This window comes from Eurosta solidaginis, unplaced genomic scaffold, assembly GCF_040869045.1.
Source record: "Eurosta solidaginis isolate ZX-2024a unplaced genomic scaffold, ASM4086904v1 ctg00000120.1, whole genome shotgun sequence".
Taxonomy (NCBI): domain Eukaryota; kingdom Metazoa; phylum Arthropoda; class Insecta; order Diptera; family Tephritidae; genus Eurosta; species Eurosta solidaginis.
Window position 1 is genome coordinate 1195341 of NW_027136879.1, and position 26655 is coordinate 1221995.

General features: G+C 38.0%; 1 pseudogene; it reads right to left on the reverse strand.

Annotated features, from left to right (window-relative positions):
- LOC137235622 (uncharacterized) overlaps positions 1–25804 on the reverse strand; it is a 98840-nt pseudogene extending 73036 nt beyond the window's left edge.
- Between the last annotated feature and the right edge of the window lie 851 nt (positions 25805–26655).

Below are 26655 nucleotides of genomic sequence, written 5' to 3' on the forward strand. Positions count from 1 at the left end.
CTTATTTTGTCTCCATAGCTCTCAACTGAGTATGTAATGTTCGGTTGCACCCGAACTTAGCCTTCCTTACTTGTTGTTATTGGAACTTGTTAACAACATACATTTATATACCTTTCATGAAAATAAAATGGTATATTAATTTCGTCACGAAACCGAAAATTGTAAGTCCTTAAAGGAAAATAGATAGACCCACCATTAAGTATACCGAAATAATCAGGTTGAAGAGCTGAGTTGATTTAGCCATGTCCGTCTGTCCGTCTGTCTGTTTGTATGCAAACTAGTCCCTCAATTTTTGAGAAATCTTGATAAAATTTGGTGAGCGAGTGTATTTGGGTGTCCGATTAGACATTTGTCGGAACCGACCGGATCGGACCACTATAGCATATATCCTCCATACAACCGATTTTTCAGAAAAAGAGGATTTTTGTAATATCTTACCCAATTTAACAGATTGAAGCTTCAAACTTCACCATATACTTTCGTATATTGCACATATTGTTGCCTGAAAAAATTGATGAGATCGGTCGTATATATAGTAAATATACCCCACAACCGATTGTTCAGATAAGGAACTTTTCGTAATTACTGCCCTATTTTAAGAGCTAGAGGCTTAAAATTTCAAAGAATGCTTACGTATATAGCGTATATTGTTTTCTGAAAAAATCATAAAGATCGGTGCTATATATAGTTTATATATGGTGGTATATATAGTATATATATATAGTACATATATATATATATTTTCGCAGATTTTAGCCCCATTTTAACAGCTAGAAGCTTCAAATTTCACCGAATAATTACGTATATAGCATATATTGTTGTCTGAAAAAATCATAGAGATCAGTTGTATATATAGTATATATCTCATACAACCGATTGTTCAGATAAGAAACTTTTCGCAATTTCTACCCCATTTTAACAGCTATAAGCTTCAAATTTACTCGTTTGCTTACGTATATAGCATATATTGTTGTCTGAAAAAATCATAGAGATCAGTTGTATATATAGTATATATCTCATACAACCGATTGTTCAGATAAGAAACTTTTCGCAATTTCTACCCAATTTTAACAACTATAAGCTTCAAATTTCACCGATTGCTTGCGTATATTGCATATATTGTTGTCTGAAAAAATCATAGAGATCGGTTGTATATATAGTATATATCTCATACAACCGATTGTTCAGATAAGAAACTTTTCGCAATTTCTACCCCATTTTAACAGCTATAAGCTTCAAATTTCACCGATTGCTTACGTATATAGCATATATTGTTGTCTGAAAAAATCATAGAGATCAGTTGTATATATAGTATATATCTCATACAACCGATTGTTCAGATAAGAAACTTTTCGCAATTTCTACCCCATTTTAACAGCTATAAGCTTCAAATTTCACCGATTGCTTGCGTATATTGCATATATTGTTGTCTGAAAAAATCATAGAGATCGGTTAGAGATCGGTTGTATATATAGTATATATCTCATACAACCGATTGTTCAGATAAGAAACTTTTCGCAATTTCTACCCCATTTTAACAGCTATAAGCTTCAAATTTCACCGATTGCTTGCGTATATTGCATATATTGTTGTCTGAAAAAATCATAGAGATCGGTTGTATATATAGTATATATCTCATACAACCGATTGTTCAGATAAGAAACTTTTCGCAATTTCTACCCCATTTTAACAGCTATAAGCTTCAAATTTCACCGATTGCTTGCGTATATTGCATATATTGTTGTCTGAAAAAATCATAGAGATCAGTTGTATATATAGTATATATCTCATACAACCGATTGTTCAGATAAGAAACTTTTCGCAATTTCTACCCCATTTTAACAGCTATAAGCTTCAAATTTCACCGATTGCTTGCGTATATTGCATATATTGTTGTCTGAAAAAATCATAGAGATCGGTTAGAGATCGGTTGTATATATAGTATATATCTCATACAACCGATTGTTCAGATAAGAAACTTTTCGCAATTTCTACCCCATTTTAACAGCTATAAGCTTCAAATTTCACCGATTGCTTACGTATATAGCATATATTGTTGTCTAAAAAAATCATAGAGATCGGTTGTATATATAGTATATATCTCATACAACCGATTGTTCAGATAAGAAACTTTTCGCAATTTCTACCCCATTTTAACAGCTATAAGCTTCAAATTTCACCGATTGCTTGCGTATATTGCATATATTGTTGTCTGAAAAAATCATAGAGATCAGTTGTATATATAGTATATATCTCATACAACCGATTGTTCAGATAAGAAACTTTTCGCAATTTCTACCCCATTTTAACAGCTATAAGCTTCAAATTTCACCGATTGCTTGCGTATATTGCATATATTGTTGTCTGAAAAAATCATAGAGATCGGTTAGAGATCGGTTGTATATATAGTATATATCTCATACAACCGATTGTTCAGATAAGAAACTTTTCGCAATTTCTACCCCATTTTAACAGCTATAAGCTTCAAATTTCACCGATTGCTTGCGTATATTGCATATATTGTTGTCTGAAAAAATCATAGAGATCAGTTGTATATATAGTATATATCTCATACAACCGATTGTTCAGATAAGAAACTTTTCGCAATTTCTACCCCATTTTAACAGCTATAAGCTTCAAATTTCACCGATTGCTTGCGTATATTGCATATATTGTTGTCTGAAAAAATCATAGAGATCGGTTGTATATATAGTATATATCTCATACAACCGATTGTTCAGATAAGAAACTTTTCGCAATTTCTACCCCATTTTAACAGCTATAAGCTTCAAATTTCACCGATTGCTTACGTATATAGCATATATTGTTGTCTAAAAAAATCATAGAGATCGGTTGTATATATAGTATATATCTCATACAACCGATTGTTCAGATAAGAAACTTTTCGCAATTTCTACCCCATTTTAACAGCTATAAGCTTCACATTTCACCGATTGCTTACGTATATAGTATGTATTGTTGTGTCAAAAAATCATAGGGATCGGTGATATATATAATATATATATGATGGTATATATAGTATATATATATAGTTTATATATATTTTTTTTGCGATTTCGGCCCCATTTTAACAGCTAGAAGCTTCAAATTTCACCAAATGCTTACGTGTATAGCATATATTGATGTCTGAAAAAATCATTGAGATCGGTGGTATACATAGTATATATCTCATACAACCGATTGTTCAGATAAGAAACTTTGCGCAATTTCTGCTCCGTTTTAACAGCTAGAAGCTTCAAATTTCACAAAATGCTTACGTATATAGCATATATTGTTGTCTGAAAAAATCATAGAGATCGGTGGTATATATATTATATACTTCATATAAACTGTCATTTTTGCCCCTTTTTTATGGCTACAAGCTTCAAAATTCCATCAAATAGTTACGCTTGCGTCATATATTTTTGAAATAGGTGATTCGTAGTCATAGTTTTTACATGCAGACCACAAAAAACGTGAAGCTTTGCATCCTCACACAAAGAACCTACCTATTTTTATACCTTTCATGAAAATGAAATGGTATATTAATTTCGTCACGAATCCCAAAAGTGTAAGTCCATAAAGGAAAATAGATAGCGTCAGCAATAAGTATACCGAAATGATCAAGATGAAGAGCTGAGTTATTAAGCCATGTCCGTCTGTCCGTTTGTCTATTTGTATGCAATCTAGTTTATTTTATATTTATCTTAAAAATCGTTTAGGTATGTAGATCTGTTCATTATATATTTCTTATCTTATACATCCGATTATTCGGAGATTACGAACGGCATAAGATTATTGTTCAGCCCCATTCATGAAAGGTATGAAGCCTTCGGCACAGCCGAAGAGAGTCCCGTCCATACTTGTTTTAGTTACGAATTGTATACCTGAAATTCATTTTAATAATTTGGTTAGGTATATAAAGCTATCCACCATACAATGCACATTATCGTTCGTCTTTTGGAGATTAAGGAACTAAGTATTCTGTTTAATTAAGTGAAATAGTATTTTTAAATATAGTTCACAGTTTAATATTTAGTCAGATAAACTCGAAGCCAATTCTAATATGTATATAGAAAACTCGAAACTATTTGCGGTGTTTAAATCTACAAAGTCAAGCTGGGACTTCGTTGACGCTATTATGAGAGAATTAGCGAGTGAAACAAGCATTAAAGAAAAGGAAGGCCTGCAAAAAAATTGGTTTACAATACATTATCATAGAAAGAAAATGGAAGGACGTCTATCGTAACAATTCAAAATTTCAAAGTAAGCATGAAAAGTGGCTAGCTGACAAAATTTTTTGGACGAAGAAACGCCTAGCACGTCAACCAATCCAACTAGAGGGAGACCAACAAAACCCATAGAAGAGTGTTCTACCTACACAAGGAAAAGGAAGCTGTCTGATACCACAAAGCTATGGCCACGACTCATCTTTCAGAAGTACTGGCTATTAAATATAAGAAAGACGAAGAAAACGTGAAGTCTCGTGTAAAAAAAGAAGTTGCGGTAGCAAGTCCAGTGCGACTGATGGGGATCAAAAACAGCATTCCCACACCATCAAATGCGCTACCTAGGAAATACACTCCCGAAGAAGCTTTGGCGCTGTTTATAGATCTCGGCTTAACGAAGAAAAAATATATTATATTGCGTAAGTCATTATTGCAACGTAATGCCGATATTTTACCTGGATACAAAAAAATTACTTAAGCCAAGAAAGAAGCAGTTCCTCTAAGTCCCAAAATGACAGAAGTATCAGCAGAAATTGAGCTACAAAACTTATAGGATCATACGTCTACACGACTACTTCAAAGTTTTACTGAAGGAAAGTTGAAATTACTTCCAAAGGATCTAGCATTGATAACTAAGTGGGGCTGTGATGGATCATCAGTACAAAGCGCATATAAACAAAGAATAAATGTAGACGATGAAATAATTACAGATAGTGATATGTTTATGGCTTCTACAGTTTCATTACGACTAAAAGATGAAGCTTCAGAATATTGGAAATATCCACGTCCGTCATCAATTATATTGTGCCACCCGATATTAAATACGAGAAGGAGTCTTCGGAACTCATAAAAGCTACAGTGAGTGATATAAAAAATCAAATTGCCAAATTAGAACTAACAATAATTGAAATTGAAGAGGGGAATGTCATTAAAATAAAGCATGATTTTCTTCTAACATTGGTCGATGGAAAAGTTTTGAACTTAATAACAAATACGACATATACAATGAAGTATACAATTTGTTAGAGCCAAAAGGACTTTGAAAATCTTGATGATTCAATAACTGACGAACTAAATTATGAGTATGGAATATCTCCTTTGCATGCTAGGATAAGATGTATGGAATTTGTTTTGAAGCTGGCTTATACACTACCACAACAAGGAAAAGTCTTCGACGACAATACAACATGAAAGGTGAAACAAAACAGGAGAAAAAAAAATAATTCAGGATGGATTCTATAAAGAGATTGGCCTTAGAGTTGACTGTCCATAGTATGGATACGGAAATACAAATGATGGTAACTCCTCAAGAAGATTTTTTGAAAACGATGAAGTGACTGCTCACATAACAGAAGTTGATAGAGATATTGTGAAAAGATTGGGAGTAATTTAAAATATCTTAAACTGCCACGAACAAGTTAATGGACCCAAATTTGGAGAATATGCATCTAAAACTACAGAGTTGCTGCATCAAAAGTATCCTGAGAAGAAACTTACACCAACGGTACATAAAATTTTAACACATGGAAAAGATTTAATAGAGTACCAGTGCTTACCATTAGGAGAATTGTCCGAAGAAGCTCAAGAATCTAAGAAAAAGGACTAAAAAAGATATAGATGTATGAACACCTGCAAAGTATCACGAGTTAGACAAAACGAAGACCTTTTCAACATGTTAGCTATCTCTTCTGATCCAGTCATATCATCTATCAGATATGTAAGAACATAAAAAGATCTTACAGATGCGTATAGCTCAGAAATGGTTGCTTTGTTAGATATATGTTCCAGTGACGATGACTATGTTAAGATAGAATAAGTGTCTCACTTTTTATCACAACAATGAAAAAGAGATTTACTAATCAATTTTGTTACTTTATTGAAAAATAAAATATCTATGTACAAGTAAATTTTTTATTTCAAAAAAATAATTAATTTAGTAATTTATAAATATATACTTTTCGTTATTGCATTTCTCTGATGTTTGTCAAATTTATTTTAAAGCTTGGGCATTTCGCCTTCAAACGAGTATTAAATTTTTATAGAAATCAATACGTCTATCGAGTTTGGTACAAATTTTGAAAGCGGTTACTAAGATCAAACTTTTTAGCATATGTGGGCAGTGCCACCACCCTTTTCCAAAATTCGTTGGCTGTTTAATCTTTAGCTCAAATAATATTTCATCGAACCACTTTCAATAACTTTTAGTTATTAATAAAATACATATTTGGCTTGTAAATTAAAAAAAAAAAAAAACGTAAAATTTTACGATGAATTTTGAAACACCTTGTTATTGTGGCACCAAAAACGGACATTTGAGTTTTATAAGAGTATTAACATTTAAAAGAAACAATACGTCTATCGATTTTGGTAGTTATTGATTACGTGACTACTCAGATACAACTTTTTATCATAAGTGGGCAGTTCCACGCTATCTTATCAAAATCATTAGTTTATCTTATTTAATGCTTAAATACGTCATTATAAGACAAATCTCATTTTATTTTTTTACTAAAAACATTTTGTTTTTGCATTTTTCAAAAATTTTCGTATTTGACGATTTTTTTTGAAGCACCCTGTATCTGTGACATTCTGACACAATAAAACTTCAAGTAATTACCTTTCATTTGCATTTTAAATTTTTAAAATATCTTCATTGATTCAAAAGTTATGATTTTTGCAAAGAAAAGACTCAAAAGGCGCCATTGTGCAACGGTATATCAGCTGGAGGCTCAGGGAGAAATGGGTACCACACATGTAGACACATTGTAGCTTGGTGGCCGATCTGCAAATGTGACGCCTTTCACCTCTCCTTATATGTAAATATATATATTCTTGATTTAGGGCTACATTTTAAACTTCGAACATATCGGGGTAAAAGATATTGCTCGTCCTGTAGCCGAGTTGATAACAGAGTTTATTAGCACTAGGGTATAGACTCATGCATGTCACAGTACGCTCACATCGATATCACTTCTCTAATTTCTTTTGCCATTACTAGAATAAGAGAAACGGAGGTATATTCAGATTAAAAGAAGTGGCACTGTAATTCCTGGCATCTATTGCCTTTATTTTGAGCTTGGATACCTCCGCAAGATCATTTAAAAATAGTTGGCCGAGAACATCCAACGTTTGCCTACTTAGTGTCGGCCAGTGGTACAGAATATGCTGCACGCTTTTCTTCACTCAATACCTGTGCAGCTGCCGCAGAAACCCAATTTTTCTCTGCCGATTTTAGTGGCAGGAATACCTATCAAACACTGACCAGTGCGAGCACTTACCAGGCACAATTCCCTGACCTTTTTAGGGCCAAGATGACTCGCATGTAGGAAGCGCAATTTGTTTTAATATAGTGTTCGTGCTCGCACTGAATTTAAAAGGTACCATAGGCATACATACTGAAAAAGTTCCCATCAATATCCTTGCGTGTATGTACCCACACAAGGCTGGTACTGAAGTCTAGAGACATCGGCGGTATTCAGTGATCGACTGTATGTTGTCAACACATGAGCCAAAGGCCTCAACCGCCACCTGGCGGCCTGAAAAAAAATAATCCTTTTCCCGTGCTGAGCCTATACGATCCAAACAATTTACCGCTTCGCGTATTCCAAACATTTTCGTTTGATATACGCTGCGAACGCGGAAGGAGATCTCTTGTCCCAAGTCCAGTGAAAAGATACCACCCCAACTTCTCATCGAGCTAAGGACCATCGATAGTATTGAAACTTGGTTGCTCAAAATCGTATTATGACCACTTTCTCCATTATTCCAACAGCCGGTTTCTCTAATTGGCAGATCTGCGATAACGGTTACTTCCTTCATAAACAAATCCAGTGAGGTAGGTGCAGGATAGTGGTGATTGCCTTCTTTTGGAGTGCAGACAAGAGTACCGCTAATACATAGCTCTAAGTTCCTCTGGTATTTTTTGTTAGCATTTGAGGCTCGCGGCCTATGTAAGAAGCGGTCTCTAAACCAGAATAATAATAGCAGTTTAATGAGCATACAATGGCTGTATAGATTCAGTGTACTACTTTGAAAGAAAAACCCCACTTAACATCTATGCAGTTTTTGCTTTCTTTATTCGCTCTACTATATTGTCAATCCAGAGTAATTTGCTATAAAGTATGGGGCGGTATAAGATTAGGTGGTTTGTATTTTCTTGTGAAGAGGACCATTTAAGTTTTTTCCGGGTTATCCCGGGTTCTTAACTGCTTGCCCAGCTACAAATTGTTGTTAATGCCATCTTCAATAGACTGCATAGAGTTTGGGGCGAAATTTCCCTGCATAATAAAATACCTACCGTCCGCGTAGGCGATCGCCGTATGGTCCTTCTCTCCGATGAATCATAGCAGTTGGTTAACGCTCACCTCCCAAAGCAGCGGATGGAGACCTTCTCTAGTTGCCAGTCTATGGAGCCTATAATTTCCAATCAATGGAGCGTAATTCCACCCAGCGCCTTGCTGGTCCATACCAGAGTAAGCATTTTATATATAAGATATATGTAGGCTTTAAAAATGGCTAAACACAAAACCAGCAAAACCTTTTTAAAGATTATTTTCCGTAACTTTTTACTAACTCTCTTTTCTTGTCATTTTAAGCATGCCTACTCCTCCCCTGAAGACGTTCCTGCCTTCTTTGCTATCATGATTAGGTTAGGTTAGGTGGTAGCTGCCCTGATAAAGAAAGCTCACTTGGACAACACGAAGGTCCGTTGTGATACCACATACACCAAAATTAACGGTGACTCAGATCTAGCTACTTAGAGAATGGTCGGGTAGCAACGATAAAGCTCCGAATGATACCGATCTCAACTTTGGATAAATCCTCGGGAGATCCAAGTGAGTCGCGATCAAAGTACTTTCGCCTAGTTCTTGCAAAAGCTGGGCAATCAAGCAGAAAGTGATTTGGTGATTCCGCCTCATCATCCTCTATACATCTGCAGCAGGATGGAGTTTCCAGTCTATTGAGACGAACCGCATGGATACCGTGGGATAGTGCCCTGTCAAAACCCCAATAATTATTGATAGGTGAGCCTTAGTGAACCCAGTTATTTCAGCAGACCTCCTGCCATCCACTTTATGTCTGCCCAACATTTGTTGAGTTGACTCGAGGCCCAGCTATGGAGGTGCAATCCACAGGTGGCCGGCGAAATCCCGAAATCCGTACAGCCATTTACATCCGGTTCATTTGTACAGATGCGAGCTAAGAGATCCGCTTGACAGTTGCCCAGGATATCACTATGACCCGGGACCCAGATAATATTAATTTTAAAATAACTCGGTGCAATCGAAAGCGAGGTCAAGGCTCAAGGCCTTGATAGCCGCTTGGATATCAGAACAGATGTTAAATTCCCTAACCGCAGTAGCACTGGATAACTTTTCATCCACCGCATCCTTAATCGTAGCAACTTCCGCTTGGAATACACTGCAGCGATCAGCCAGCTTATACTTGCGGCTTACATTTAGCTCTTGACAAAATACCCATTATTAAAAGCCCCCTCGATGTCTAGAAAGGCACCCAGAGCAAATTTTTGTGTTCTAGGGACCCCTCTATTTGCTTTACAATCGAGTGGAGAGCCGTTTCCATCGATCTGTCCTTTCAGTACGCATATTGTGAAGCCGACAGTAACCTCCGAGGTATCTTTCCCCGTAGGTACAGGTCAATCAACTGCTCAAATGTCTTAAGAAGAAACGGCGAGAGACTGATTGGCCTGAAAACCTTAGGTGATACATGAGAGCTTCTGCCGGCCTTCGTAATGAGGATAACCCTAACCGTGTGCCAAGACTTCGGGATAAAGTTAAGCCTGAGGCAGTTAGTGTAGATGACGGCCAACCAGCGGCAGGAAATCCCTAAAGTCTTTTGAAGTTTCGCAGGAATGATTCCATCCGGGCCGGGATATTTATAGGGCTTGACCGACCCTATAGCCCAGGTTATTTGACTTTCCCGTAGTGGAATGGCCAACGACTGCCGACCATGCAGGCGAAGATCTCTGCGCAACTGGTACATCGGGAAAATGATTGTCCAATAAAAGCTTTAGGGACTCCTCCCTAATCATCGACCAGTCCCCACCATCATCTCTCAGATACCCCAGCGCAGCGGGATTCCTAGAAAGTATTTTTCTAAGCCTCGTGGATTCATTGCAACCTTCCACGTTTTCGCAGAAGCTTCGCCATGAATCCCGCTGCCTATCCATATTTCATATTTATAAATCCCCAGACTCACCTTATAGAGCTCCCAGTCCGAGGATAATTCACTCCTCCAGGCTCTGTTTAAGAGCCGCCGACTGGACGCTCTTAGGTCGTCATGAGAATTCGACCACCATGGCGGCTTGCCCTTTCCCCTGTAAGTTTTCAATGGGCAGGACAGTTGAAAGGCGCTATTGCTTGCCGAGGTGAAGTTTTCTACCAGAACGTCCATCTCAGATTCGGACAGGTTGGAAATAACGGTGGGCGCCGCAGGCAATAGCTCTCCGAGCTTCCTACAATACAAGTCCCAGTACTTTTAGGGTTCCTAAAATATATTTTACCGGGACGTTCTTCGTTCACCGAGAACTGAGTATAACGGTGATCGGAGAAGGAGTGCTCGTTGAGAACCCTCCAGCCAGATATCCGACCTTCCAGTTCTCTACTAACCAGAGTGAGGTCCAGGACCTCCTCCCTTACTGCAGTAATAAAAGTCGGGTTTTTCCCCCTATTACATATACAAAGCCCCTCATCTACAATAAAAGTAAATAAAGACTCACCTCTAGTGTTGGTATCCGAGCTTAACCAGATACTATGATGGGCATTAGCATCGGCACCGATGATCACGCCAACACATCTCCGCCTTGCTTCAGCTTTGATTTCGCCCAGTATCGTAGGTGGTGGTCCCGCTACGTCCCCATGGGGCATTTACGCTGAGACCACCCATATTTCATTACTGCCTCGCTCGAGGCAGACCGTGATTACGTCAGCATTCCAGAAATTAGAGAGAATAAAAGCTTTAATCTCTTTTCTAACAAGCACACAGGATCTAGGCCTATCTGCCTCCCCATGCACCAAGGTGTTGAATTTTCCAGTCCTTTATCCAGAAATCTTACTGCCGTTACTACTCAGCCACAGCTCCTGGACAAGGACTATATCCACTCCGCCTTTTTCAAGGCAGAGCAACAAATTTTGGAAGCCGCCTTAGAGTGCTGAGGATTGATTTGACTGATTTCCATCAAAACCACTTTTCTTCCGCACCCCATCCTTGGCGGGTTCGTGTTAGTCGTGTCCATTTTAAAAAGTCCCCCTCAAGGCCGCTATCCGGAGCCGATTGCGGAGTCGCCTGTCAACGGCCTCTTTGTTATCTATGCTATACAGGGAGGCCATGCGAGGGTTGACGCATTACCTTATGGGTAATGCGTTCAGAGCCAGACCGGACACAAAGCGGGACAATTTTCAACCGCACCTACACCACCAACTTAACGGCGATGGAGCCGGAACGTACCTTGAGGCCCGCCACGGTTTTAACGGGACGTTTGCAAGTGCAGCATTAGCCTACCAGCCATTTCGGTAGGGTTTCACCCCGACCTACTAAGGTGGCAGAATACTGCACCTATCAGCCCAAAGTCATCAGGTAAAAATTCAATGTCAATAATCAAAAGCCCTAACAATCCAGTTCGTCACCATTGTGTACCGATCTTGACTCTTAAAGAGTCATCCCTCCCCTGAGCTCGGCACAATAGCTCATAGGTGCGGGTTTTATCGAGTTGTTCTCTCTAGATCCGCCATTATCAGTAGAAGCAGGGGCACTTCCTGCAGGACGTGATAACTAATCACGCGTGACATTTCGTCAAGACTGATCCAGAGCCCGGAATCACTTATGATATCCAAGCCATGTATCTTAGCCCCTGCCATCATGATTGCGCAAACCAATTTGAAATATGCCAGACACTTCTCTTAGGTGAGACATCAATGCGCCTGAGGCGCACTTCATTTCGCTTCGTTATTCATTTCACGCTACAACAAATGCAACAACCCACAAAACAGACACGTCAAATGCTTACACATACACCTTCAATTTCATTCACTACCAAGTAAAAGATTGAATACCTTCTTGGGCTATAGTGGCTGTAACCGCAAAAGGTCCTTTAGTGCATTGTTGCCTGGTTTATTTGGCTTGCAGTTTTGTTGTTTGGTTGCGTTCGACTACATCCTCTGTGCTGTACCGTCGACGGTGTTGAGCAGCATACAAAAGTTTCTTAAAAATAGCCTAAAGGTGTTTTTTCGTTTATGAAGAACGGTGTTTGTGAATGAAAAATACAAAATAAAACTAACACTCACGTGCGAAGGGTGTCAACAGGCGTCAACGGTAACACCAACAACAAAGACAACAATTCTCGTGCTCTGAACAAATATGGAGCTCGCTGCTATGGGATTGGGGAAATGCAATTGCACAATTGTTGGCAGGACACTTCAACTATTGTTCCAAGTTTAATTCAGCATGAAATTGGTTCGAGTTGTTGCTGCTTTAAATATAATGGGTGATTTATGTAAGTAAAGATGTATGTAAGGGTAAGAAAAGTGGGTTGGTGGATATCTAGTGATGCTTGGGATATGTTTGGACTGAGGTTGTAAATTTAAGTGCAGCAAAAATATTTTAAATTATTATAATACAATCAAACCTTTATTTAAATTTCGAATTTTGCCGTGATCGTCTTGTTTAATAAACACACAAAGAAAAATAAATTTTTAAATACTTGACCTCATGTTTACTCGCTTGGCTTTGGTTCTCAATTCGTTAGGCTATAAGTGGCACAAGTACATATATCGAGAAGAACAATCTAATGTAATTTCCCGTAGTTACTCGTGCTCTTAATTAAATCTTAATAAATCAAACTCTTAATTATAAATGTCCAAGTCATAACAGTATGACCCTCGTTTACAATCAACGATTCGGCTTACCGACTAGTCTTGTAGCAACTTTTGCGCCGATTGAAAATCGACTACTTCGTATTCGTTTTCAACATAATTCACTAAAAGTCATTATTTGAATACTGATGGTTTCATAAACTCAAGGCTTCGTCACTTAAATTTAAAATTTAACAAGTAAGGAAGGTTATTAAGTTCGGGTGTAACCGAACATTAAATACTCAGATGAGAGCTTTGGAGACAAAATAAGGGAAAATCACCATTTAGCAAAATTAACATGGGTTTCGAATTGAAGGTATTAAAGAGTATTTTTAAAGGGTGTGGGCCTTAGCTCTATAGGTGGACGCCTTTTCGAGATATCGCCAGACAGGTGGACCAGAGGTGACTCTAGTATATGTTTGTACGATATGGGTATCAAATGAAATGTGTTAATGAGTATTTTAAAAGGGAGTGGGCCTTACTTCTATGGGTGGACGCCTTTTCGAGATATCGCCATAAACGTGGACCAGGGTTACCCAAAAAATCATCTGTCGGGTACCGCTAATTTATTTATATAAGTAATACCACGAACAGTATTCCTGCCAAAATTCCAAGGGCTTTTGATTTCGCCCTGCAGAACTTTTTCATTTTCTTCTACTTAATATGGTAGCTGTCATATCCATTTTACAAAGTTTTTTCTAAAGTTATATTTTGCGTCAATAAACCAATCCAAATACCATGTTTCATCTCTTTTTTCATATTTGGTATAGAATTATGGCATTTTTTTCATTTTTCGTAATTTTCGATATCGAAAAAGTGGGCGTGTCATAGCCGGATTTCGGCCATTTTTTATAACAAGATAAAGTGAGTTCAGGTAAGTACGTGAGTTAAGTTTAGTAAAGATACATCGATTTTTGCTCAAGTCATCGTATTAACGGCCGAGCGGAAGGACAGACCGCAGACTGTGTACAAAAAATGGGCGTGGCTTCAACCGATTTCGTCTATTTTCACAGAAAACAGTTATAGTGACAGAATCTATGCCCCTACAAAATTTCACAATGATTGGTAAATTTTTGTTCGACTTATGGCATTAAAAGTATTCTAGACAAATTAAATGAAAAATGGCGGCGCCACGCCCATTTTGAAATTTTCTTTTAATTTTGTATTTTGTTCCACCATATCATTACCGGAGTTGAATGTTGACATAATTTACTTATAAACTGTAAAAATATTAAATTTTTTGTTAAAATTTGACTTACAATTTTTTTTTAAAGTGGGCGTGTTCGTCATCCGATTTTGCTAATTTTTATTTAGAACGCATATAGTAATAGGAGTAACACTTCTGCCAAATTTCTTCACGATATCTTCAACGACTGCCAAATTACAGCTTGCAAAACTTTTAAATTACCATCTTTTAAAAGTGGGCGGTGTCACGCCCATTGTCCAAAATTTTACTTATTTTCTATTTTGCGTCATAGGATTAACGCATCTACCAAGTTTTATCGCTTTATCTCTCTTTGTTAATGAATTATCGCACTTTTTCGGTTTTTCGAAATTTTCGATATCGAAAAAGTGAGTGTGGTTGTAATCCGATATCGTTCATTTAAAATACCGATCTGAGATGAGCGCTTAAGAACCTACGTACCAAATTTCATCAAGAAAGCTCAAAATTTACTCAAGTTATCGTGTTTACGGACGGACGGACATGGCTAAATGAATTTCTTTTTTCGCCCAGATCATTTGGATATATGGAAGTCTATATCTATCTCGATTAGTTTATGCCGTTACAGATTATCGTTATGCGAACGAAGTTAGTATACTCTGAGAGCTCTGCTCAGCTGAGTATAAAAAGCTCAAAGATAGAATTTTTTGTAATAAAAGTTCAGAAAATTAAATTCGTTGTTGCAAATTGAGTTTTCGGAAATGTGGCTGGATATGGAATTTATATTCTAGTTCCGAGGATGCCAAACGAGCAAAGTGCAAAACATGTGAGATGCAAATGGCTTAAAATAATCGAATATTTTATTAAAGCAGTTTTCTTGATTGAGTAATCGATTAATAAATAGTCAATTATCAAAAGTTCTACAGCATTCATGATTAGTTAATATAAAAAATAATAATTAGCGTTTGAACGCGGAGATTTTGGCCTTGTATAACAATTAAGATCGGCTATCCTTGTAGCGCCTTAACTGATGGCAGTTAGGAGCACAGAGAGAGCTCGAATTTTTCTATATCTACCCATCTTAACTCAGTGATAAGTGCGGCTTCCAAAAACGGGTGTTGATAATAATACTCAATGTCACTCGACAAAGCTCTATTAGTTAAGCTCAGATACAACAGCACAAAAGCAACATTTTTTCTCAATGCTAAAAACGGATACAAAGTGCAAAAAGCAGGCTAAAGAAGCACTGATTAACATTTGGCCATATTCTTGCGCGGCTTGTGATGGCATCTCAATCGTGAATTGACCATGGCGCAATTAAATTTCAATCTGGGGCATGCGCTCTTCAGACCATATTAAAAGTTTGAGCATGCTCTTTACCAACTCTTCGCCTGCTTTATTGAAGATTTCGGCGGGAAATGCGTCGCTCTCAGATCTGATATTTTGGCATCAGGATCCTATGAAAAGTACTCCCTTCACAACTTTATTACGGCAGTTACCCATTGAAGATTTCATTGTGCTTGAATTTTTCATATTAATTCAAACAGCCAGCGGCTGAAGCTCGTTACATTTCCTCGTCATGTTTTCTTCTTCCAAGAGATAGTCCCTATATCTTACGGCGTTATTATTCATCGTCCAGTTCTTTACCTATGTTCATTTTAAACCTATAGTGGAGGTAAGTAATGCGAGGAAAGTCTGCTCCTTCAGTTCCTTTACCTTATCGGGTAAAATAATTACCTAAGTGAGCAAGTTTGAGAGCCGAGTGGAATGATCGTCAGTTGCCTGCATTGCAAGCAGCTTCTCTGGGAGATCCATGTGCAGGTAATGGTGCACAAGGTTATTGTTCGAGTCGATATCAGAACCTCGTAGAGTGCGCACGTGTAGGACTCTGGCTATGCTTGCCGATAGTAATGATGTTATCGATTTGGTTTCGCCCTTGCTCACCTAATACTCCTGTATCATCAAAGACCCCTGTATTCTCAGATCCCTTAATTACCAAAGACGACTGTATTACAAAAGACGACTATATTAACAAAGACTCATGTATCCCTAAATACCCTTGTATCCTATACCACCAACGACCCTCATACTATGCCAAGCCTTACTCTCCTTTCGCTTTTCTTCGTTCATCGTGTTTCCTCTAGTGAAAAGACGACTATATTACCAAAGAGCCCTTGCATCGACAATGACCCCTATATCACCATAGACCCCTGTACCACCAGACCCCTGAATAACTAAAGACGACTGTATTACCAAAGATGACTATATTACCAAAGATGACTGTATTACCAAAGATCAAAATATCACCAAATACTCTTGTATCATCAAAGGCTCCTATATCACCAACGATCCTCATATCACCAAAGGCAGACTTTTCCAAGCCCTACTCTACTTTTGCTTTGTTTCATCCATCGTGTTTCCTCTAGTCAAAGAGTTAGTCCTCCTACAGATATATGTTCACCAATAACAGTCTGCAAAAAATTGCCGTTGTCATCAGCAGAAAATCGAGATCTTATCCCAAGCTGGTTATCTAATTTTTTACGTGGTACGTCCTAAGGCCAGCGCGTGCAGGTATAGGATAAATGTATGGTCTATTCGGCTCTCACAAGAGGATATTGTGGATATTCGGCTTAGTTATGTAGCCGTTGAGGCAATAAATCCGGTTCTGTATCAGAAAGCAAAGCATTTAATTAAATTTTACTTTTTTTCATCCGCACCACTCTGGTCTTTCTAAACTTTTTAATCGACTATTACCCCCATAGACCCAACTAGTACTCAAACTCAATTCCACGAATAAAAACATAGGTTTTGAAAGACAATACACATTCTAGCCACTTTCCATATTTTCAATGTTTATGTTGAAATTTGAAAAAAAAAAAATCTTCAATTATTGTCCTCTTTGTATAAATTAGTACCCTCTGATGTTGCTGGAACAACAGAATACTGAAATCAATAAATAACGAACACCTGTTTTGTGTTGTCGGCAGTCGTTTACCGCCGCCATACGTAAATTATCGTAAATGTCTGCGATAACGGCAATATTTGCGGCAAACGGTAGTCAGTGTGGCCGAACTCCATCTGTTAACGAAACAGAAGAACATTACAACGGTAATAACGTTAATAGTAATAGCAGAAACAACAATAATAATGTTATGAATACAACTAAAGCAATGACAACGAACGAAGGAAAATAATTGGCTACGTGCAACATCGCGAGGTCAGCGCCTACATAAATACATACAAATGTGGGTACATGGGCGTATCTAAGCTGAGGCAAATAAATGTTTGTTTAGATCAGTAGTGGATTTGAGAGCTTATTAGAGCTTCGGGAATGCCTCAACATAGGAAAAGCCGTCACGCTGCAACTGCATTGACGATTATGAGGTGGAATCATCGAGTCACTTCATACTTGACTGTCCATCTTTTGTCATAATTAGGCTAAAGTATTTCGACCACGCTTTCCTTGAATCCCTGGAAAATGTATATAAAGTCAAAATCTACCATATTTGAAACTTTATCATAGCTGCGCAGATATCTTCAAAGGTAGATTAAATCAGCTCATCTTACCGAACTAACTAAGGCAACTTCGTCGAAAGCATTACTGTTCCAGTAGTCAGTGCACATAATCGCAATTTCTACCAAAGTACAAAACACGAAGCAAAAATGCTGAAATCAGACAGGATTTCGAACTTGAAACATATCAGGGAACTAATTCGTGTCCTGGAGCTCCACCGGTACACGAGAGAGAGAAAGCGATGATGTTCCACAATATCCGGAAGTTGTAATTACAATTGATGTTGACCATGAATGCGTCGAGTTAAGGCTTCAGTCAATGACCCTGGCTTATAAAATATCTGATCCTTTTATCACGACCCTTTCTAGCGATCTTACGATCACTCTCTACAAATCATAACGTCGCCACAGTAGCACAGGAGAAATTCTTCTATAATCGTGAGTGGAGTGGTTAGCGGAGAACTTAAAAGTAAACTTTTATTGAGTTGGAGAGGGTCAGTGCCCCCAACGCTGCTCCCAAGCTATGCCCACGCATAGAAAACTAAAAATACCAAAAGCGATGATAATAAAAAACAACAAATAAGTAAATGAGCAAACTAACGTAATTGTAAACCTCGCGCACTTTTGGTGTGAGTGGGTGGGTAGAGCGAGCCCATCGTACTGACTGATGGTGATAGCCATAGCGCTGGCACACCGGTCGCGCTAATAACGTTAGCGATTGTAAATGATTATATTAGCAATAACATCTTACCGCCACAATACCACAGCGAGCCTACTCAAACTGCCATTGTCTGTCTCCCGAACTCATCCAATCCACATACACAAACATTCATGACAACATGTACCCACAGTATACCCCCTCTGCCATGTGCCTCGTTCTACGGGGCATCAAAATTAATGTTGCTTCTTGGTCGCGTTTTGTGGCTTTCATAATGTTCCACCGTTGTCCGTGTCGGCAATTCGCGTTTTCCGCGTTCACGCTTCGCTTTGTCTCTGTCTGAGCGCGCGCGGGCGTATAGATGCCATGAAAAGTCATAAAAGAGAATTATGCGCTTTTGCGGCAGTCATCAACAAAAACAAAAAACAAAAAACACTGTCGCCAGCCGCGCTAGTGGCGTCCTTTCCCACTGTGCAGCTCACTAGCCGCCACAGCATATTTTTTGTCTCCTACCATTTTACGCGTTGCACCTTCCGTTTGCGTTTTTTCTACTTCTATAATGTCCTTAATATGTAATATGATCTGTATATCTGATTATCTTTGGAGGTCTGTTGGTAGCTTAAGCCACCATTTACTCCCATTTTAGTTGGCGAGTTTGGCGGATGACCAGCACGGCATAGAAATTATAAAAATTAACCGCGAAATATTCTAATTACAGGCGCACGTCCGTCCGTTGCTTTGCTTGTTTACGTGTCTTGTGCCTGCTGGGTGTTTGTAGTTGTAATTCGCCATTAACTTTCTCTCTTACTGTTTTTTGGGATGTGGGCAAGCACGTTGGTGCCGCGCTTGTTTGATGTATGTGATCCGGTGAGTGCTTTATTTGTCCGCGAAATATTATGCGGCTTTCATTATAATTACCAGTTTAACTCTGGGTAAAAAATTGTGTTGGAGTTAAAAAACGAAAAGATTTATTAATGGGATTTTTACAGAGTATGTGATAAATAAACAAATCGGTGTAGAAGTTTTTCAAACTCTGCTATAACAATTATATATAAAAAATTATTACAAACTTTAGTGAGGAATTCTTCACCATATTGATTTCAGTTAGCGAAATTTTTTAAATTCCAAAACCTTTGCAAGAGATGACTACCAGTGAATACTGAACTCCTTGCCTTTCTCACTATCCAAAGTTTGCGTTCATGGAGATACATCCAACGAAACAAGAGCAAAACAACTAGAATTAACTATACTCACAACAAACCTTAATCTCAAGTCGATGGGTTTTAGCGGCACAAAATAATCCAGAGATCTGTGTAGATATCAGGTGCATGCATATGAAACCGGTATTTTTTATTAAAAAAACACATTTATTTCAAGAGAATGGTAACGAATATTTTATTCAAAGTAAGCGCCCTCGCTAGCTACACATTTTGACCACCTCTCAGGCAGTTTATGGATACCTCCCCGAAAAAAGTCTACGTTTTTTGAAGCAAACCAGTCATCGAGCCACTTTCCACTTTCCACTTATTTTCGTAAGTAGTGAAGCGCTGTTCGCTAAGTGCGTGCCCCATCGATGCAAATAAGTGAAAAGTGGAGTCAAGTTTGGTGAGTAAGCGGGGTGGGGTAGCGGTTGCCAGCTGTACGACTCAACCAATTCCCGAGTCTGTTTTGTTCGGTGTGATGGTGCTTGTCATCGAGAAAAATCACTTTGTCATGCCTAATTTCATATTCTGGCCATTTTTGGCGCAGAGCACGGTTCAAATTGGCCAATTGTTGTTGGTGGCGTGGACCATTAACAGTTTAGCCTTGTTTTAGAAGCTCATACCAGATTACACCACACTGATCCCAGAAAACACAGAGCATCGTCTTTTTTCTGAAGCGAAGTCTCGGGGACGATTGTGCTGGTTGGCCAGGATCCATATACGATCTCTTGTGTTTGGAATTCACGAAATAACTTCACTTTCATCGCCAGTAACGATCCGATGCAAAAACGACTTTCTTTTTTGTCTGGCGAGCAGCATTTCACATGTTGTTTTCCGATTTCCCTGCTGTCTGTCATTCAGCTCATGCGGCAACCATTTTCCGCTTTCATGATCTTTCCCATGGATTGCGAGCTGTCTTTGCTTCTGACTATCGTCTTCATCCAGCAAAGGCTGCATTTCGACGTCCTCGAACAATTTGGGTGGTTTGCCGCGATCAGCGTTTCTTACATCAAAATTACCACTTTTAAACTTGTTGAACGACTCATTATACTACGCGCGACCAAGAGCGTGCTCTCCGTAAGCTCCGAGAAGCATTCCATGAGATTCTATCGCCGATTTACTCAAATGGAAGCAGAAAATTAATGCTCCCCGCAAATCGTTGTTTGAAGGCACGTATTTCGACATTTTCAAGAGCGGAAAAACACGATGTTGTATGAGACTTGAAATGCTTGGTATTGGATATTGTTGACCGATCATAAGACGCCAACTAGCGCCAATGGTAAGTTTAGACTATTTCTACAATTGTGCCTACTAATCGCCAGGTACCAATACCGGTTTCATATGAATACACCTGATATAAATTTATTTATTACGAGCACTAGAATAGAAATCGGTTGAACTATGGAGAAAGGGATTTTCCTAAATTTAAAAAAGGCCGACTACAATTTCTATGGCAATTTCTTAAGCTGATGGGCGAAGTTCAGTCCTTTTATACACACTTTAAAATCAGAGCCGGTTTCAACGCTACGGGCTAACAAAAAAAAAATAATAATAAATTATATGACATGATAATTTCATCATTGTATGAGTTATATTGGAACGATTTTCCGTCATCCCTTGTCAAATTTGATCATTTATCCACTTTGTCGGAAAATCAACAAAACAAAATAAGTTCATCGTTGTTTTTTGCAGGCAGATCATATATTTTTCATTAAAAAACAAGCTTCTACAGAGGTAAATGCTTGGCGCAGGGGTGCCCAAATAGCGGACGAGCTGCTACATGTGAACACCTATGGTTCTAAATTAGTAGAAGGAGTAGGGTCTGCGGTATACTGAGCTGATGACGAATGAAACAGATGCTACAAGCTGCCAGATCACTGTTCAATTTTGATATTGACAGCCAAGTAGCAATTAGCGCAATAATCTCGCATAGCACAGAATTGAAGCAATCCCTGGAAAGAGTCCAGATAGGGAGAAGCATACATTCATATTGGGTCCCAGGGCATATAGGTATAAATGGGAATGAAAAATCGGATGAGCTAGCAAAAAAGGGCGCATTCCTCGAAGCTTGCTCCGCAGATGTCCCATTAGATTGGGCGAGATTAATAGAAGACGAGAGTTGCATAAGATCGACCAAGCTGTAAATGCGTGGACCCAAACGCGCATCTGTAAAGTGTGGACGATCATGTGTAGATCTTACAACCATAGACTAACAAAGTTACTCCTATCATTTAAAAAAGAGGACTGATGACTCATGACTTATGGTAACACTTCGGACTTATTCGGTCTATATGAAGATCTTCTAGATTGGCCAGTTTAACGTAACCCAATCTAACAAGTCTCTGTTAATTACAAAGGAGACGGTTACATTCAGTGTCAGCTAATGTGAGCTCGTTTAAGATATTTTCTTCTTAACTTTGTCGACTCTATATCAAAAGTTTTCATTTTATTTTATTTCATTTTATTTTATTTTATTTTATTTTATTTTATTTTATTTCTTAAAATTTTCTCCTTTGAGGGTTTACATTAAATATCGGTTATAAAGAACAAGATACTTAGTGCTATTTAATTCTATTAAATAGTTACATTGATTTGGTTTTACAGTTGTTGGTAAGATTTTCTATAAATAACTACATATGTATCAGGTATTTAAATTTATATAATTCATCGTAGATTAGTGTATGTTTAAGAATTCACTAACTATAGAGCTTGTCAATAAAATTACAGCCTTCTGTATCGCTCGTCGCTTTTCGGTGAGTTGAAGTTTCACAAGACTACAGTTTAGTGATTTTGGGATAACTCCTGTTGAGGATATTATAATGGGAATTATGTCAACTCTGTGCAGTTTCCACATTTCCTTAATTTCGTGTACCGAACTTTGATATTTTCTGAGCTTCTCCGCATAGCACTCCTGTAGGTTGTGTGTATTTGGAACACCTATGTCTATTACGTAAACCTGATTCTCCTGCTTATTTACGATCGTTATATCAGGTCGGTTATGTGGCAGGGTTCGATCTGTTAGAATACAATACGTTTTGAAGGCGCTGTTTTCTGGCATTGCATTTTGGGTATATGTGTAGTATGGGCATTCCGATGTAATTAGATCATAACGCAGAGCTAGTGTTTGATGTACGATCTTTGCTACTCCGTTATGCCTTGTTAGATATTCGGTAGCCGCCAATGTAACACATGCACCGGTTATGTGGTGAATTGTTTCGGGATGTCTTTGGCATCGTCTACAATTATCATTTTCAACTGGAGCTCGCATTACATATTTGCAGTGGTTCCTTGTTGGAATAACCTGGTCTTGGATGGCTAGCATGAACCCCTCGGTTTCAACGTAAATACCAGAGTGACTTAACCACTAATTGGATGCTGATTTGTCCACTTCTGCATGTTTCAGAGCATATGCGTGTCTTCCATGAATAGCATTCATTTTCCACTCTTGTATCAGAGACTGTATGTGCTCTCGATCGGAGGGGAGCTCGTGCGTCATAACATCATGCAGGTTTAGTGGGGAATACTTCAAATCCGCCTTGCGTATCATTTCTAAGAGGGGGCTGTGTTGGTTTTGGAAGTATATGCGTAGCTTATGAACACATTTCTTGTGCAGATGTTTTATATCTACCATGCCTCGGCCACCATCCTGGCGTGGCAAGTAGAGGCGTTCTGTTGCAGATTTAGGGTGATGTGCACCAAGTTTTGTTAGCAGCGTCCTTGTTGCTCTTTTCACGGTCTCCAACTCTGTGTCCGACCATTTGATTGTTCCGAAAGTGTATGTAAGTACGGGGATTTCGTATGTATTAATGGCTTTAAAAAGGTTGTTTCCATTTAAGCATGACTTAAGTAAGCTTTTAACCCTATCCAAGTATTCATTTGTTGTGTTCAACACTATTTCACTGTGCTGAATCCTTCGGGCCTGAAGCAGCCCAAGCTATTTGTAACATTCGCTCTCAGACATGCCATTTTTCGTTTGCCTATCGCATAGCTGAAAGTTTCGCAGTACAGGTCTCCCGATTTCTACACTCAGTCTACGGCATTTATCAATTCCAAATGACATTCTAATATCATTTGAAAAATCCTCTGTAAGCTCCAGCAGCGCTCGTTTGCGCCATACAGCTTAATGTCATCCATATATAGCAGGTGTGACAGTTGGTAATGCATCAGATGTGGAGATTTAATGGTAAACCCATAGTTGGTTCCTTTTAGGATGGTTGATAATGGGTTTAAAGCGAGGCAGAACCATAGTGGACGTAATGTGTCTCCCTGAAAGATTCCTCTTTTAATAGGGATAGGAGCCGATTTTATGAGACCGTTTCTTTGACTTATATTTAAAGTAATTTCCCACAAGGAGAAGAGATGGCGCAGCAGTTCCTTAATATTCGGTGCTATCTTATATATGTCTAGTACTTCAGCAGCCAGGAGTGTGGGACGCTGTCGAAAGCTTTAGCAAAGTCAATATAGGCGGTATAGATGTTCCTTTGCTTGTGATATGCTTGTTCCATAACAACCGAGTCAATCATGAGCTGCTCCTTACAACCTTTGCTTATTTTTGTACACCCTTTTTGTTCGCTGTACATGATTTCATTGGCCTCGATGTGGTGGTAGATTTTATCGGCCAAGCAGGATGTTAATACCTTGTACAGCGAACAGAGACATGTAATTGGCCTATACTTGGATTGGTCTTCTGTATTTTTTGGGTCTTTTTGAAATATATATGTTTGGGCTTTCGTTAAAAATGCTGGGATAATTAATCCTGTTTGCAGGAAATTTGTATAGTGGTGAGCTAATGCACGATGTGTTTTTTTCAACAAGAAGTTATGGATACCATCTGGTCCTGGGGATTTCCAATTATGTGCGTTTCGCACTGCTTTTCTCACATCTTCTTCGTTTAAGGTTATGTTGCTTATCTCGCTTAGGTTTTCCATCCTTCTACGTTCTTCTCCAATCTACGCGGTGCTTTTGGCATGCTCGCTATCCACCGACAATATGGACCGCCAATATGCCTCTACTCGATGAATATTTGGTGGCTCAGTATTTTCATTAATTTGGTTTTCTCTAAGTTTCCTGTAGAATACTCTCTCATTATTTTGAAGGGACTTGTTTCCCGTCCTCCTCTTTTCTGAGAGTAGATATCTTCGCAGACGGTTCGATTTAATGGCTAGTTTTTGTCGTAGAGTGTCTAGGTATTGGACTATTATGTCGTTTGGTAGATCTTGTCTGGAGTGCGTTTTATACTCGACTTTGAAACCTTCAAGCCATTTCAGAACTTTTCTAGAGCGATTGCCCTTTATGTATTGCGTAAGTAGACCGAGGTCAGTCCTTAGCTTTTTTATTTGATTGAGCAGCCTATGTTTCCAAGGTTGGGTGTAGGACTTAGGCTTACCGTATGCTTTTCGGCGGACTAGCCTGCCGCCAGTGGAACGAATTATTGCTGCTGCAGCTGCATATATTGCGGTCTGAAGTTCTTCAAATGAATTTGCATTTTGTTGTATGTATGCTGGAAGGATTTCGGTGTTCATACATACAACAGCAATCGCCAAATTCTTCGTAGCTTTCTGCCTGGGTAAAATTGGTCTTAGTAGTGGGTCCGTACCATAAAACCCTAGCAGAGCGCTTTGGAACTCAATTTTTATAACTTTCGTGCTCTCATTTTCAACAATAACATTAACGACGGCCTCCACTTGATTTGATTCCTCCGTGCCTATATTTTCGATCGTATTGTTAAATATGGTCTTTTCATGTGACCTGATGGCTGCAGCCTCTATGGTTAATTCATTCATCGCTTCTTGTTTAAGTTCATTCAGCCTCCTGATAGATATATATTTATTTCTTACTATTGCACTTCGTTGATCGCCTATCCTTTGAACTGAAACTTGAACATCTGGGAAAGCCCTTTGAAAAGCTTCGTGTTGTTTCGTTCGGTATCCACTTTTGCTTGCTTCGTTTTTAGTAATTTTATAGTAGCTTCGCATGATGTGCTCATTCATTTCTTTAGTCCATTTCATGCGTTGCCCAGGTGATGCCTCTCTTGTGGTTACCGAATTACTCGGTAAAATAGCTAGAGATGGGTTATGAATAGTGATTATTGCTGGTTCGTCAATTAGTTGGTCAGGCAATCGTATCCCGCATCGCCCCTGACCGTTGCGATGCTCGTTCGAGGCTTCCATGTGTATATTTGGAACTATTTTGCTCCCGTATGGGTGGTTGGCCCATAAGGCGTTGGCTGTGAAATGCGTGCTCGCCAGGCACAGCAAGAGAAACCCCTTTTCACTGCATTATCAAGTTTTGGTCCGCGGGTGGTATTTGGGTTCCCACCTACCTGGCATATTTGCTGGGCTTTCCCCTATCCGCCACCGGGAGACGCGCCCCATGGGGGATCTGATAACCCCGGAGGGGTTATTGTATTTCATATCATTTTATTTTTTTATTTTATTTTATTTTGCTTTATATTATATTATATTAATTTTATTTTGTTTTATTTTATTTTATTTTATCTTATTTCATTTTATTTTATTTTATTTTATTTTATTCATTTTGTTTTATTTTTTTTATATTTTTTTATTTTATTTTATTTTATTTTATTTTATTTTATTTTATCCTTTTTTATTTTATTTTATTTTGCTTTATATTATATTATATTAATTTTATTTTGTTTTATTTTATTTTATTTTATTTTATTTTATCTTATTTCATTTTATTTTATTTTATTTTATTCATTTTGTTTTATTTTTTTATTTTATTTTATTTTATTTTATTTTATTTTACATTATTTTGTTTTACATTATTTTATTTTATTGTATTTTATTGTTTTATATTATTTAATTTTTTGTATTTTATGTTATTTAATTTTATTTTATTTTATTTCATTTTGTTTCATTTTATTTTATAATTTTATTAAGTTTATTTTGTTTTATCTTATTTTATTTTATGATTCAAGGTTCGATTCGAGCTCAAGGCCAGAAAAATAATTTTTTTCTAATGATAATTATTGTTATTTTTTAATTTTTCTAAATTTGAA